Source organism: Erythrolamprus reginae, chromosome 6 (assembly GCF_031021105.1).
Source record: "Erythrolamprus reginae isolate rEryReg1 chromosome 6, rEryReg1.hap1, whole genome shotgun sequence".
Taxonomy (NCBI): domain Eukaryota; kingdom Metazoa; phylum Chordata; class Lepidosauria; order Squamata; family Dipsadidae; genus Erythrolamprus; species Erythrolamprus reginae.
In genome coordinates, this window is record NC_091955.1 from 2,111,097 (window position 1) to 2,125,689 (window position 14,593).

The window sequence follows — 14,593 nt, forward strand, 5'->3', positions numbered from 1 at the left end:
TAACAGAGCACAGTACGAGATGCTAAGGTGTGTAGTGAGCATAAATGCTGCTGGCTTTTGAGATTTCATTGTCAAACTTTTTTCTGCGAGGCACAAATGCTCCCTCAAAGCAGAGAAGCGGACAAATACTTAGAGCTTAAGTTAATCTCTTCTCTTGCTGAGAAGCAGGGAAATGGTGGCAGCCTAAAAGGAAGGCACAGATTATCTAGCCTGGATCCGAAGAGGATTATGGGGTCTTGATATGTCCAGCAAAACTTTGCCAGCTATACGTCCACAAAGATTTCTCTTCCTCCTAAACCACCGCCCAGACTCCATCAGGAGTTGGGTGGCCTATACATTCAATAAAATGAATAAAAATAAATAAATAAACTTTGGCCACTGTTCTGTCGGGCTCTCTGGTAGAATCCTCTCAAAAATTCACAGGTACAAATTTCAGACACACACACGATTGAAAATTCAAAACAATGTTCTTTAGAATGAAAATTCCCTTAACCTAAGGCCTCTTTTTGTACAGCAAAGAGCACTCATCTCCAAACAAACTGGTAATTTGTACAAGTCCCTTATCAGTTCTGTGATACTTAGCTTGCAGCTGTGAGGCAATTCACAGTCCTTCTTCTTTCACAAAGTGAACCACACTTTGCTCAGGTTTAGTTTCAAAGCGGGGAAAAATCAGCACACAAAAGGTCAAAGTCAGTAAAGCAGTCACGAAACACAACGATCAGATAATCCTCCACAATGGCCAAACCCACAGGCTGCTCTTTATAGCAGCCTCACTAATGACCACAGCCCCACCCAACCACAGGTGGCCTCATTTTCTTTGATAATAATCTCTCAGTTGTTGCTGCCTATGCATCGCTCTCCGCATGCGTGGCTGTATCATTAACTCTTGTTCTGAATCCAAGGAGGAGCTAGATAATTTATCTCCTTCTGAATTGTCTGCCCCACTCTCCTCCTCCCTGTCCCTCATGTCTTCTTGGTCAGAGGAGCCTTCATCAGCAGATTCCACAGGGGGCAAAACAGGCCTGCAGCATGTGGATGTCTCCCCCACATCCACAGTCCTTGGGGCAGGAGCAGGGCCAGAGCTAACCACAACAGCTGCAAGACAAACTGCAGATTTTCAAATCAAATCCAAAAGGACACAGGTGCCCAACTATTCCAAACGGTAATGATGTGAGTGACTTTATGTTCCTGGGGCTGAGACATCACCGCCTTGGCTTTGCACTAAACTACTGATGAAGTCAACCTCATCAATTTCTCTCTTTTCATAAAATGGGGTTTTTGTTATACAGGCCAGGTCAAAGGGCACCCCTCATGGCAGCAATTTTGTAGGGGTGCCTTCCCAAAGTCGAAGTTGGCCCACGAATCTGCAAAAAAAAACAAAAACGGGGCCCCCTATTCGTGCAAAGTTCCCTCTTGGTTGTAGTTGAGTGAGCTACAGAAATGTAGAAGGGCTACCTCTTATTTATATTTATTTATTGTTGTGGTTGGCTCTGGCCCAGCTCCTGCCCCAAGGAATGTGGAGGTGGAGGTGGGGGAAACATCCACATGCCACAGGCCTGTTTTGCTCCCGATAGAATCTCCCGACGAAGTCTCCTCTGACGAAGGAAGCGTGAGTGGCAGGGAAGAGGGGAGTTTGGCAGACAGCCCAGGAGGAGATCAATCATCCTTATCATCCCTGGATTCTGACCAAGAACTTATGATGGACCCATGCATGCGTACAGTGATGAATAGGAGAGAACAACTGAAGGATTATTACAGGAGATAAGTGAGGCCATCTGTGGTTGGGTGGGGCTGCTGTAATTAGGGCTACAGATAAAAAGAGCAGCGTGCTGGTTTAGCCTCGTGGAAGTTTATCTGATTCATAGTTCGTCAAGATTGTGGTTTGCTGTTTCCCTGTTCAAGACTGTGTGTGGACTTTCTGGACTTTTGGAATTGGACTCAATTTCCCAGTTACTGGGTGAGAAATTGGATTGCATTTCACCTGTGCCTTGTGTGTACTAGAAAATCCCTTTGACATTTAAAACGAGAGGGTTTTTTTCTGCTTTTCTGTTGATAAAGACTTTTAGTTTTCTTTCTGGTGTGTGTCTTTTTGGACTAATTACCCTGTAATTACGGGCGGTTGGGACACGCTGGCAGAACATTTATAATGTTTTATTACCTCGTATTTGTCCCTTCTACTGATTACACACTTTTATTATGGTTGTTATAGTTATTTCTCTGTTGCTTTGCTGAGTGTTTCTGTACTGGGGACTAATCACAGTTAGAAACATAGAAGATTGAAAGCAGAAAAAGACCTCCTGGTCCATCTAGTCTGCCCTTATACTATTTCCTATATTTTATCTTAGGATGGATCTATGTTTATCCCAGGTATGTTTAATAAATTCAGTTACTGTGGATTTACCAACCACGTCTGCTGGAAGTTTGTTCCAAGCATCTACTACTCTTTCAATGAAATAATATTTTCTCACGTTGCTTCTGATCTTTCCCCCAACTAACCTCAGATTGTGTCCCTTTGTCCTTGTGTTCACTTGGTCAAATAAAGCATTCTGTTCTGTTCCATTCCCTTTTGTTCCATTCCATTCCATATTTTCTCTTCTATTCCATTCCATGTTTTTTCTATTCTATTCTGTTCTTTTTTTAAAAAAAAATATTTATTTTGTCCAATACACAATGAGGGTTTTAGTGGGTATATATATATCTATATACACATAGTAAAATACATGATGAAGGTTATAGAGGAGATACTCATAGTAAAATATATCTAAGAAAGAATAGAAAAGAAGATATAGGAATAGAACCTATCAATGAAAGAATAGAAGAAGAGATATAAGAATAGAAGGAAGGTATAGGAGATATAGAGCAATAGGACAGGGGACGGAAGGCACTCTAGGGCACTTGTACTCGCCCCTTACTGACCTCTTAGGAATCTGGATAGGTCAACCGTAGATAATCTAAGGGTAAAGTGTGGGGGGTTTGGGGATGACACTATTTATTTATTTATTTATTTATTTAGATTTGTATGCCGCCCCTCTCCGCAGACTCGGGGCGGCTCACAACAAAATGAAAAACAATTTATAACAAATCTAAATTTCTACTAAAAAACATTTTAAAAACCCCATTTTCTAAACACACATACATACACATATACCATTCATAAATTGTATATGCCCGGGGGAGATGTCTCAGTTCCCCCATGCCTGACGACACAGGTGGGTCTTAAGGAGCTTACGAAAGGCAAGGAGAGTAGGGGCAGTTCTAATGGAGTCCAGTAATGAGTTCCACGCTTCGACAACTCGGTTACTGAAGTCATATTTTTTACAGTCAAGTTTAGAGCGGTTAATATTAAGTTTAAATCTGTTGTGTGCTCTTGTGTTCCATTCTGTTCCAATCTCTTCTCTTCGGGGTACCCTGAAAATACGAAGCTGGCAAATCGCAAGACAGGATTAGATGGCAAGAGGGCCCTTTAATCATCGGGTGGTTGGTTATATCTGTGCATGAAATCCTGAAACTGTTGAAATGGCAACCAAGGCCTGCGCTTCATCACAGGTGTCAAAATTCCCAGGGAACACTTAAAGACAAGTGCCAAACTCCGAGGGTTTCCACTTTGCTAAGCAAGCCCTTTGGGAAACAAGAGATAGGAGGCAGCGATAAGGGCTATGGACTGAAAGGAATGTGCTGATAGCTCAAAGCCCAGGGCTCACATTACACAACCCTTATCACACCCCGATTAATTTTGCAACCCTGACAAAAAGTTGTACCTGCTAAGATATTATCAGAAACACACTGTACGGTCTTCCAAGTTCTTGAGATGAAAGTTCTGCTTTCAACCTAACGTAGCGCTGTTCTCCATACAAGCAATAGCAATAACACTTAGACTTTTATAATAATCGGACCAGAATATCTCCGGGACTGCCTTCTGCCGCACGAATCCCAGCGACCGATTAGGTCCCACAGAGTGGGCTTTCTCCGGGTCCCGTCAACTAAACAATGTCGGTTGGCGGGGCCCAGGGGAAGAGCCTTCTCTGTGACGGCCCCGACCCTCTGGAACCAGCTCTCCCCAGAGATTAAAACTGCCCCTACTCTCCTCACCTTTCGCAAACTCCTTAAAACCCACCTTTGTAATCAGGCATGGGGGAACTGAGATATCTCCCCCGGGCCTATACAATTTATGTATGGTATGCTTGTGTGTATGTCTGTTTAATAATGGGGTTTTTTAATATTTTAAATTGTAAATTATTAGATTTGTTATAAACTGTTTTTATTGTGTTGTGAGCCGCCCCGAGTCTACGGAAAGGGGCGGCATACAAATCTAATAAATAATAATAATAATAATAATAATAATAATAATAATAATAATAATAATAATAATAATATTATTCAGGTTGTCAACTAAACAATGTCGCTTGGTGGTACCCAGGGGAAGAGCCTTCTCTGTGGTGGCCCTGGCCCTCTGGAACCAACTCCCCCCAGAGATTAGAATTGCCCCCACCCTCCTTGCCTTTCGTAAGCTACTTAAAACCCACCTCTGCCGCCAGGCATGGGGGAACTGAGATATTCTTTCCCCCTAGGCATTTACAATTTTATGCATGGTACGTCTGTATGTATGTTTGGTTTTATAATAAGGGTTTTTAATATTGGATTGTTATATGCTGTTTTTATTACTGTTGTTAGCCGCCCCGAGTCTACGGAGAGAGGTGGCATACAAATCCATAAATAAATAAGTAAGTAAGTAAGTAAGTAAGTAAGTAAGTAAGTAAGTAAGTAAAGAAATAAAAATAATTTATTAGATTTGTATGCCGCCCCTCTCCGAAGACTCGGGGCAGCTCACAGCAACAATAAACAATGTAAACAAATCCAATAATTAAAACTGTGACTTAAAACCCCTATCATTAAAAAACAGACAATACTACACAATCATAACCATACATAAATCTTACTAACCAAAGGGATTTGTCAATTACCCCATGACTGGCGACATAGATGGGTTTTCAGAGTCTTGCAGAAGGCGACGAGGGTGGGGGCAGTTCAAATCTCCGGGGGGAATTGATTCCAGAGGGCCGGGGCTACCACAGAGAAGGCTCTTCCCCTGCGTCCCGCCAACCGACATTGTTTAGTCGACGGGACCCAGAGAAGGCCAACTCTGTGGGACCTAATTGGCTGCTGGGATTTGTGCGGCAGAAGACGGTCCCATACGTATTCTGGTCCGATGCCATGTAGGGCTATATAGGTCATTACCGACACTTTGAATTGTGACCGGAAACTAATCGGCAACCAGTGCGGACCGCAGAGTGTTGATGAGACATGAGCATATCTAGGAAAGCCCACGATTGCTCTCGCAGCCGCATTCTGCACAATGCGAATGCCACTTTAGGGTGTTTTACAGCCCTCTCTAAGCCAGGCCCCGGAACAGGGGGGTTCACTGTTTTGGTAGCAGAAATGGAGCGTGTAGCCTAGCTCCATTACATGCGCTGTACACACGCAACCAGCACAATTCTGGTAAAAACTACTGGGTTTTTTTTGTTTCCACGCACTGCTGGATGGAAAGCTCAACTTTGAGCCCCATCAGGATTGAACTCCAGACGGTGAGCAGAGTTACCCTGCAACACATCAATCTACCAATGTACCACCAGTAGAGGTGGGTTTTGGCAAGTTCTAACCAGTTCTAGAAGATCTCCAATAGGGGAAGCTTTTGCAGGAGAAAAAAATAACTTTCATAGGCATTTGTCGTTCATACGCTGTAGTTACACATCTGGAAATAGTTTTGAGTTTTCTTGAGCGATAAGAAACGTATCGGACTGTAATTAAATGCTTTGTTTTTGATCACCTCGCTACCGTTTCTTGGTTTTGTACCTTGAAGTTCAACCGAGGTTTTCTGATCGCTTGGAAGAACTAAGAATGTTCTGGCTTGGTACTTAACCCTTCCTTCTCGAGATGGTTCCTGGAAGGGGACCAATTTTGGTGAGCGATGACTCATCTATTGGAACAAGAAGCCTCCGAGGAATATTGCAACTAGGAGAGCAAGATTTTTTGCTTTTTCCGTAGCTGGCATTGGAAGGGAAAGCTTTGTGAATTTTCATGAGGTTCCGTTCTTTTATGCGCTTTTTTCCTCGTCCGCAAAAATTTTCTCCATGTCACTTTGTGGAAACGATGCTATCAAGTCTGCGGTGGCTTTGAAAAGGGCCGAGAATAACAGTTGCCGAGGAAACCAAATTGAGACGCCGTCAGATTGGATTGCATGTCCAAATGTACATCCAGCTGAAAGGAATAGAATGGAGAGGATGCTCGTGGCAACGGGGATGTCGTTTTTCTCCCACCCTCATCTTTGGGGGGTTTTAACCTCAATTTGTAAGCACGTGTCCACAAAAAGGAATAAGTCCTCCTCGTTCACTAGGAGAATGAGCAGTCTATCTCAAGACTGGAATACCTTCAGAACCGCCTTCTGCCACATGAATCCCAGCGGCCGATTAGGTCCCACACAGTGGGCCTTCACTGGGTCCCGTCGGCTAAATAATGTCATCTGGCGGGACCCAGGGGAAGAGCCTTCTCTGTGGTGGCCCTGGCCCTCTGGAATCAACTCCACCCAGAGATCAGAACCACTATTGCTATTGCTATTGCTATCGCTACTGGTACCTCTATCGTTATCGTTATCATTATCATTATCATTATCATTATCATTATCATTATCATTATCATTATCATTATCATTATCATTATCATTATCATTATCATTATCATTATCATTATCATTATCATTATCATTATCATTATGTCCTGGAGGCCAGGGATGGCGAACCTATGGCACAGGTGCCACAGGTGGCTAGCAGAGTTATATCTGCTGGCACGCGAGCCATTTGCCCTATCTCAGCTCCAACATGCATGTGTGTGCAGGCCAGCTGATTTTCGGCTGGCACAAAGGCTCTGGGAGGGCGTTTTTGGCTTCCAGAGAGCCTCCAGAGGGATGAGGGAGGGCATGTTTACCCTTCCCCGGCTCCAGGGAAGCCTTTGAAGCCTGGGGAGGGTGAAACACAAGCCTACTGGGCCCAGAAAAAGTTGGAAATCAGGCCATTTTGGACCTCCAGAGGGCCTCCGCGGGGGAGGGAGCTGCTTTCACCCTCCACGAGCATTGAATTATGGGTGTGGGACCTCGTGCAAGCGTGATAACGTGCACACACGCTCTTTCGGCACCAGAGGGAAAAAAGGTTTGCCATCACTGTTGTAGGTTGTTCTGCCCAAGCAATGAGCCCCCCAAGAAATAGGTCCACACACAATGACAAGATTGAAGCATGTAATTCTAATAGTTTAGTATCAGAAAGGTTTAACTGTGTAAAACATATCAGCAAAGCAAGAAATATGTCTGTTCGTATCAGCTGTTCATGAAGGTCTCAAACTTAAAGAACAAACTCCCAAATAGAAACACAGAAGACAGCAGAAAAAGACCTCCTGGTCCATCTCGTCTGCCCTTATACTATTTCCTGTATTTTATCTTAGGTTGGATCTATGTTTGTCTCCGGCATGTTTACATTCATTGACTGTGGATTGACCATCCACGTCTGCTGGAATTTTGTTCCAAGCATCTACTACAGTCAAATAATATTTTCTCACGTTACTTCTGATCTTTCCCTCAACTGACCTCAGATTGTTCCCCCCTTGTTCTTGTGTTCACTTTCCTATTAAAAACACTTCCCTCCTGGACCTTATTTAACCCTTTGACATATTTAAATGTTTCACTCATATCCCCCCTTTTCCTTCTGTCCTCCAGACTCTACAGATTGAGTTCATGAAGTCTTTCCTGATACGTTTTATCCTTAAGACCTTCCACCACTTTTGTAGCCCGTCTTTGGACCTGTTCAATTTTATGTATCTCTTTTTTGTAGGTGAGGTCTCCAGAACTGAACACAGTATTCCAAATGGGGTCTCACCAACATTATCCTGGGGCAGGTAGATTCGCCTTCATTGGAGCATTCAAACCATCCATCAATTTGAGGTTTTATTGCAGCCAATATTTAACTCCATTTCACTCTGCTTCCAAGGCTTCATGGAAACCTCTTTTAAGAGTAACAGCTTTGCAAACTTTGATAAGAGCAACTAGGTTCATGTAAAATTGCCATCTCCCAGAGGAGAGAATTGTGTTGTTTTAATTGCACACCAACATGACAATACTACGTATACATTGTACAGATTTGGCTGGCTGTTGAGTTTGCAACCTGCTAACATTCCCAATTGTGTATAAACTATTCTTTACTGCTGACTAAACAGTTCTGTGACTAATTCGTGTCTGATTTTTCTCGCTCGAAAAGATTTCATTTTACATGCATCTGTCACCAAAAATATTGGAAAAGACAAAACCTATCCTGGCACAGGGCTGAGCATCTTGGCTTGAAGGATGAACATAAAGTACGTATTTATCAGGAAGCAAACTGTTAGGGAGCTGCGTTGCTGCAATTCTGTCCAGGGATTTACTGATTTACAAAGCAACTACAGCCTTTCACATCTATCGGAATGTATTAATGTACGAGGGTTATCCGGAAAGTAAGGTTACAAGGCCCATAGCTCTCGTGGGGAATGTTCGCGTGGGAAGTTCGTGTTACTATCGTGTAGCGGGAAGCCAGCATGTTTAATGTATGGACATTCTCGCTTGATGCTCCAACAATAGTCAGCCACATTATACATATAAGGTTTAGAGAAAAAACTTGACATGGTAGAAGAAAACTAACTACAGTTTTGAAACCAGCATGCCTAATTAACTATGAAAAGGCTCAAAAATCAAACTCAACAGAGATTGTGTTACAAATTGTTCCCCAGTGTAATTGAGAACATTTGTGTTCCTCCTCCTCCTCCTTTCCAAACACCCTTCTAGCATTGATTATTTATTTATTTATTTATTTATTTAGTTAGTTAGTTAGTTAGTTAGTTAGTCCAATACATAATACACATTGAAAAAAATATATATGTAGTAATATAACTAAAGAAACAAATAGAAGAAAAGATATAAAAGTATAGGTGAACAAATTTGAAAGGAAGAAAAGATAAATGAGATAAGGAGAGACAATTGGACAGGGGATGGAAGGCACACTGGTGCACTTATGCACGCCCCTTCTAAGGAACTTGGAGAGGTCAATTGTGGAGAGTCTAAGGGAGAAATGTTGGGGGTTAGGGGTTGACATTACTGAGTCCGGTAATGAGTTCCATGCTTTGACAACTCGGGTGCTGAAGTCATATTTTTTACAGTCAAGTTTGGAGCGGTTAATATTAAGTTTGAATCTGTTGCGTGCTCTTGTGTTGTTGTGATTGAAGCTGAAGTAGTCATTGACAGGTAGAACGTTGCAGCATATGATGTTACCTATTTGGGTCATGAAGTGTCTGCAAAGAAAACTACCAAGCTCAAGATAGCACCCAGGACTCCACCATTCAACCCTGAGCTGCAAATATTCTCCTTGATCGGTTAGTAAATTCGTTAGCCCAGCAAAATGCAACCAGATTCCTTCTGAATCCCTTTGGAGCGCCACCGAAGCGGGGATTGTTCTCGGTCTAATTTTAGGCTTATGTAGCTTATGTCTCCATGAAAAGCTCAAGAAGCCAAATCCGCTAACTAAAATCTAGGCCACCTCACACTATCAGAAGCGGAGGAAGTAACAGCAGGAGGGAAACACTACAAAGCCGAGCCAAAAAAAGTCTCGCCTGCAGCTGTAAAGTTTAACGTCCTGCTGTTGTAGCCCGTGAAGTTTGGCCTGGAAGTTGCAGCTTAGGGAGACCCAAACCCAAACGCTCGGTGCTTCCTTTCTTTGCCAACATTTGGGAATGTTGTGCCCGAGGAAAGGGCATCGTCCGATCTATATATTTTTTAATTCAGATATTTCATTCAAGTTTTACGAAGTGTCTGTGGTAGGGTGATAAGATGGTGACTCAGTCGCTTAGAATAAAATTAGCCCGGTTTTCTTTTCCTGGTTCTTCGAATAGGGTTCCAATTGTAAAAACAACTACAAAAAGAAAAAAGGAAAAATGTGTAGTTTGGGGAACTTGGTTTTTTTTTATGTTTTGAAGAGAGGAGGAGGGGGAGGAGAAGGAAAGGAGGAGGAAAGGAGGTGGAAGAGGAGTGGGAGGAGGAGGAGGTATCTTAAATATTGTGGTTAGCTCTGGCCCAGCTCCTGCCCTAAGGAATGTGGAGGTGGAGGTGGGGGGAACATCCACAGGCCACAGGCCTGTTTTGCTCCCAATGGAATCTGCCGACGAAGCCTCCTCTGACCAAGGAAATGTGAGTGACAGGGAAGGGGGGAGTTTGGCAGACAGCCCAGGAGGAGATCAATCATCTGTATCATCCCTGGATTCTGAACAAGAATTAATAGAGTGATGCATAGGAGACAACAACTGAAGGATTATTACAAGAGAAAATGAGGTCACCTGTAGTTGGGTGGGGCTGCTATAATTAGTGCTACAGGTAAAAGTGCAACCTGGTGTTTTAGCCTCCTGGCAGTTTATCTGATTCATTGTTTCGTCCAGATCGTGATGTTTGTGCTGTTCAAGATTGTGTGTGGACTCTCTGGACTTTAGAATTGGACTCAGTTTCCCAGTTATTGGGTGAGCAATTGGATTGCATTTCACCTGTGCCTTGTGTGCACCAGAAAATCCCTTTGACATTTAAAAAGGGAGCTATTTCTGTTTTTCTGTTCATAAAAACTTTTGGGTTTTCCTTTTATCGTGTGGTGTGTGTCTTCCTGGACTAATTACCCTGTAATTACGGGCGGCTGAAACATGCCGGCAGAACACTTAAAGGTGCTTTTCTCAAAACTGGACTTTGCTTTTCTCCGAAGACGTTTCGCTTCTCATCCAAAAAAAGCTTCCTCGAATCTCTCAGATCATACGCAAAGATTCAATACTACTTCCCTGCTTAATTCTTTCCTCGGCTCAGCTCGTTTCCCCCTCTGACAGCAACCTCAGAAAAACAGAAGCCCTGAATACATTTAGGATGTTTATTAATAGTTTGGGGTTGTTTTGTTTTTTTCACGCTTCTTTCGCTGGAAGTTTAAAATGTAAACAAAGAAATATTGAGTGTTTATACTGTGTATCGACCTTCGAGGATGTCCTACAAACAGCATAATAACTTCACCACGTTGCGTTCCCACTATACTGCAAAAAATGTTTAGTTTTAAAAATTTACCAGTTAAAAATAACTGGGATACTTGCAGCTATGATGTCTTAAAGCTTTGAGTTATCTCATTTCCGGTATGAAAACAGATAAAAAGTGACTCATGATTGTTTTTTCAAACTTACGACCAGTTGTTGCAACATCCCCTATAGCCGCGTGATTAAAATTTGGATGCTGGGCAACTGACTCACATTTATGTGAGCCGCCCCAAGTAGTGATGTGTGAACCGAACCCACACAATTCGGGTCCATACCGAATTTTGCGGTGTTCGATATGCCAAACATGAACCTGAAATTTTTTGAAACTTCGGGCAAAGTTCGGGGTCGCGTTCGGCATTCGGAGCTTTGACGTCACTGGCAGGTTGCTAAGGACACCAAGGTGATCACTTCCTGGATTCCATGGAATCCAGGAAGTGATCACCTTGGTGTCCTTAGCAACCTGCCGGTATACATGATGTCAAAGCTCTACCCCCGGAATCTCTTGGTGGGATTCCCCGTTCGGGTTCGATTCGGGTTCGGCCGAATTTTGCGTAAAGTTTGTCCGAACTTGCCGAACCCAAACACCGTTGAGTTCGCCCATCACTAGCCCCGAGTCTTCGGAGAGGGGCGGCATACAAATCTAATAAATTATTATTATTACTATTACTATTACTATTACTATTACTATTACTATTATTACTATTATTACTATTATTACTATTATTACTATTTATTTATTTTATTATTTATTTATTACTTAGATTTGTATGCCGCCCCTCTCCGAAGACTCGGGGCGGCTCACAACACGTGGAAACAAATCATAAATAATTTGACAAATTTAAAATATTTAAAGATTTAAAACAGACCCCATATACTAACAGACATACACACAAGCATACCATATATAAATTAAACATGCCCAGGGGGAGATGTTTCAGTTCCCCCATGCCTGACGGCAAAGATGGGTTTTAAGGAGTTTACGGAAGGCAGGAAGAGTAGGGGCAGTTCTAATCTCCGGGGGGAGTTGGTTCCAGAGGGCCGGTGCTGCCACAGAGAAGGCTCTTCCCCTGGGGCCCGCCAACCGACATTGTTTAGTTGACGGGACCCGGAGAAGGCCCACTCTGTGGGACCTAATCGGTCGCTGGGATTCGTGCGGCAGGAGGCGGTCTCGGAGATATCTGGGGGGGTCATGTGACAAGCCAAGTCAACGAGGAAAGTCAGATTCACAACAGCCGTGTTGTAACTTGACATCTTTGGCGTTTCACTTAACAACAGTGGCAAGAAAAGGTCCTAAAATGGGACAAAACTCTTATTTGGGGGGTGGTGCAATTTTTTTTTTATTGGGACGAAACTCATTTTGAAAGTCTTCCAAACAGGACAAAGCAAATTTCTCACTTAGCAACATAAATTTTAGACTCAATTATTGTTAGTACTGTGTACAGGACAGTTGGGTTTGCAATATATAAACAAGCTAACAATCAATGCTTGTATGTATTGAAGTACTATAGCTTTAAGAGGTCGTGCTGCAAATTGACATAAGAGGGAGCCAGAGAGCATGATTCTTTCTCTCTGCTCTTTCTGTTCTTTCTGCTGATTCACTGTGACTATTGTAGTAAGCTCTTGTGTGTTCGATGGTAGTTTGATGTATTTGTAAGCTGTAATGTACGTCTGATACATAAGACAAAAACAGGCTTGTAATCTTATTGTATTGAGAGTTATTGACTGATCTGAATGTGTTTGACCGGACTGTTTAACTTGACTGTGATATTTCTAAAAGTAAACACTATTTTATATGCTTTAATGTACAGTATCTGTCTTGTACTCTTATCTCCTACGATATCTGCTGGAATCCCACGTTTTCCTCCATCCATGTCCTTGATAACTCAAGGGTTTTACACACTCCTTAACAAATGTGGTTTTAAATCAAGGATTGCCCATGCAGTGATCCCTCGTTTTTCATGGGGGATGCGTTCCAAGACCACCCATGAAAAACAAATTTCTGTGAAGTGGAGGAAAGATATTTTTTAATCTATTTAACAAATATTTGGACTTTTAAGCCCCACCCTTTGCATTAAACAGTCATTCTATAATGTTTCTCAGCTGGAACTACATGGGATATCCCACCAGTTTCTTCAATCGAGTACAGTAGGACTGTAGAAGAATTTTATGAATTTTTAATGGATTTAAAATTTTCAGTGGATTTAATGAATTTAAGCCCCCTTTGAAAACCCGTGAAATGGCGAATCCGTGAAAGACGAGGTAGCGAGGGATTACTGTACAGTGTTCCCTCGATATTCGCGGGGGATGCGTTCCGAGACCGCCCGTGAAAGTTGAATTTCCGCAAAGTACAGATGCGGAAGTAAATACACTATTTTTGGCCATGAACAGTATCCCAAGCCTTCCCTTAACACTTTAAACCCCTAAATTGCAATTTCCCATTCCCTTAGCAACCATTCAGATTATTACTCACCATGTTTGTTTATTAAAGTTTATTTTTAAAAATGTTTATTAAAGGCAGATGAAAGTTTGGCGATGACATATGACGTCATCGGGTGGGAAAAACCATGGTATAGGGAAAAAACCAGCAAAGTATTTTTTTAATTAATATTTTTGAAATACCGTGGTATAGACTTTCCGCGAAGTTCGAACCCGTGAAAATCGAGGGAACGCTGTATTCTGTAGCTCCTAGTAAATTCAAGAGGGATTGAACACGGAGAGAGAGAGAGAGAGGCAGGGAGGGGGGGAATGTGAGAATGCATCTTTGGCTGCAATTAAAATAAATAATACTTTAGCCGGTATTTTTCAGCTCTTCAGACACAATTGCTTTAATATGCCAGACTGTAAATCTAAAAGCTTTTGCTACAAGTGAAAAGGCCAAAAGAATGAGGTAATTATCTGTTTACAATTCCAGAATCACTGCTGTAAAAGCAGAATGAAGTTGTTTAGTCTGCGGGAAACGGGACTGTATATTACAAAGGGCACAGGCTGAAATTTTATCCCCTCCAATTTGTACTGCGGTTGTGTTTTCTTATGAAACAAGCATGCAGATATGACATGGCAACAGCAAAGGGGGGGGGATTAAAGATTTGCAAATGCAAAATATGACCTTCTGGAGAAAAGCTAAAAAAGCCAACACAATCCTAAGCTGCATCAACAGGGGGATACACTCCAAGACCAGGGAAGTCTTAATACCACTCTACTACGCCCTGGTCCGACCACACCTGGAGTACTGTATTCAGTTCTGGTCACCACACTTCAAAAGAGACATTGAAACTCTGGAGAAGGTGCAAAAAAGAGCAACCAAGATGATTAAGGGATTGGAAACCAAGACTTATGAAGACAGACTGAGGGAACTGGGCATGGATATCCTAGAGAAAAGGAGGGCCAGAGCGGACATGATAGCAGTCTACAAGTATACAAAGGGGTGTCACAGAGAGGAGGGGATCACTTAATTCTCCAGGGAACCAGAGGG

At 42.5% G+C, this 14,593-nt stretch overlaps 1 protein-coding gene across 1 annotated transcript in view; it reads right to left on the bottom strand.

The window, feature by feature from the left end:
* CAMK1D (calcium/calmodulin dependent protein kinase ID) overlaps positions 1–14,593 on the bottom strand; it is a 154,138-nt gene that overhangs the window by 87,745 nt on the left and 51,800 nt on the right. The window lies entirely within an intron of this gene.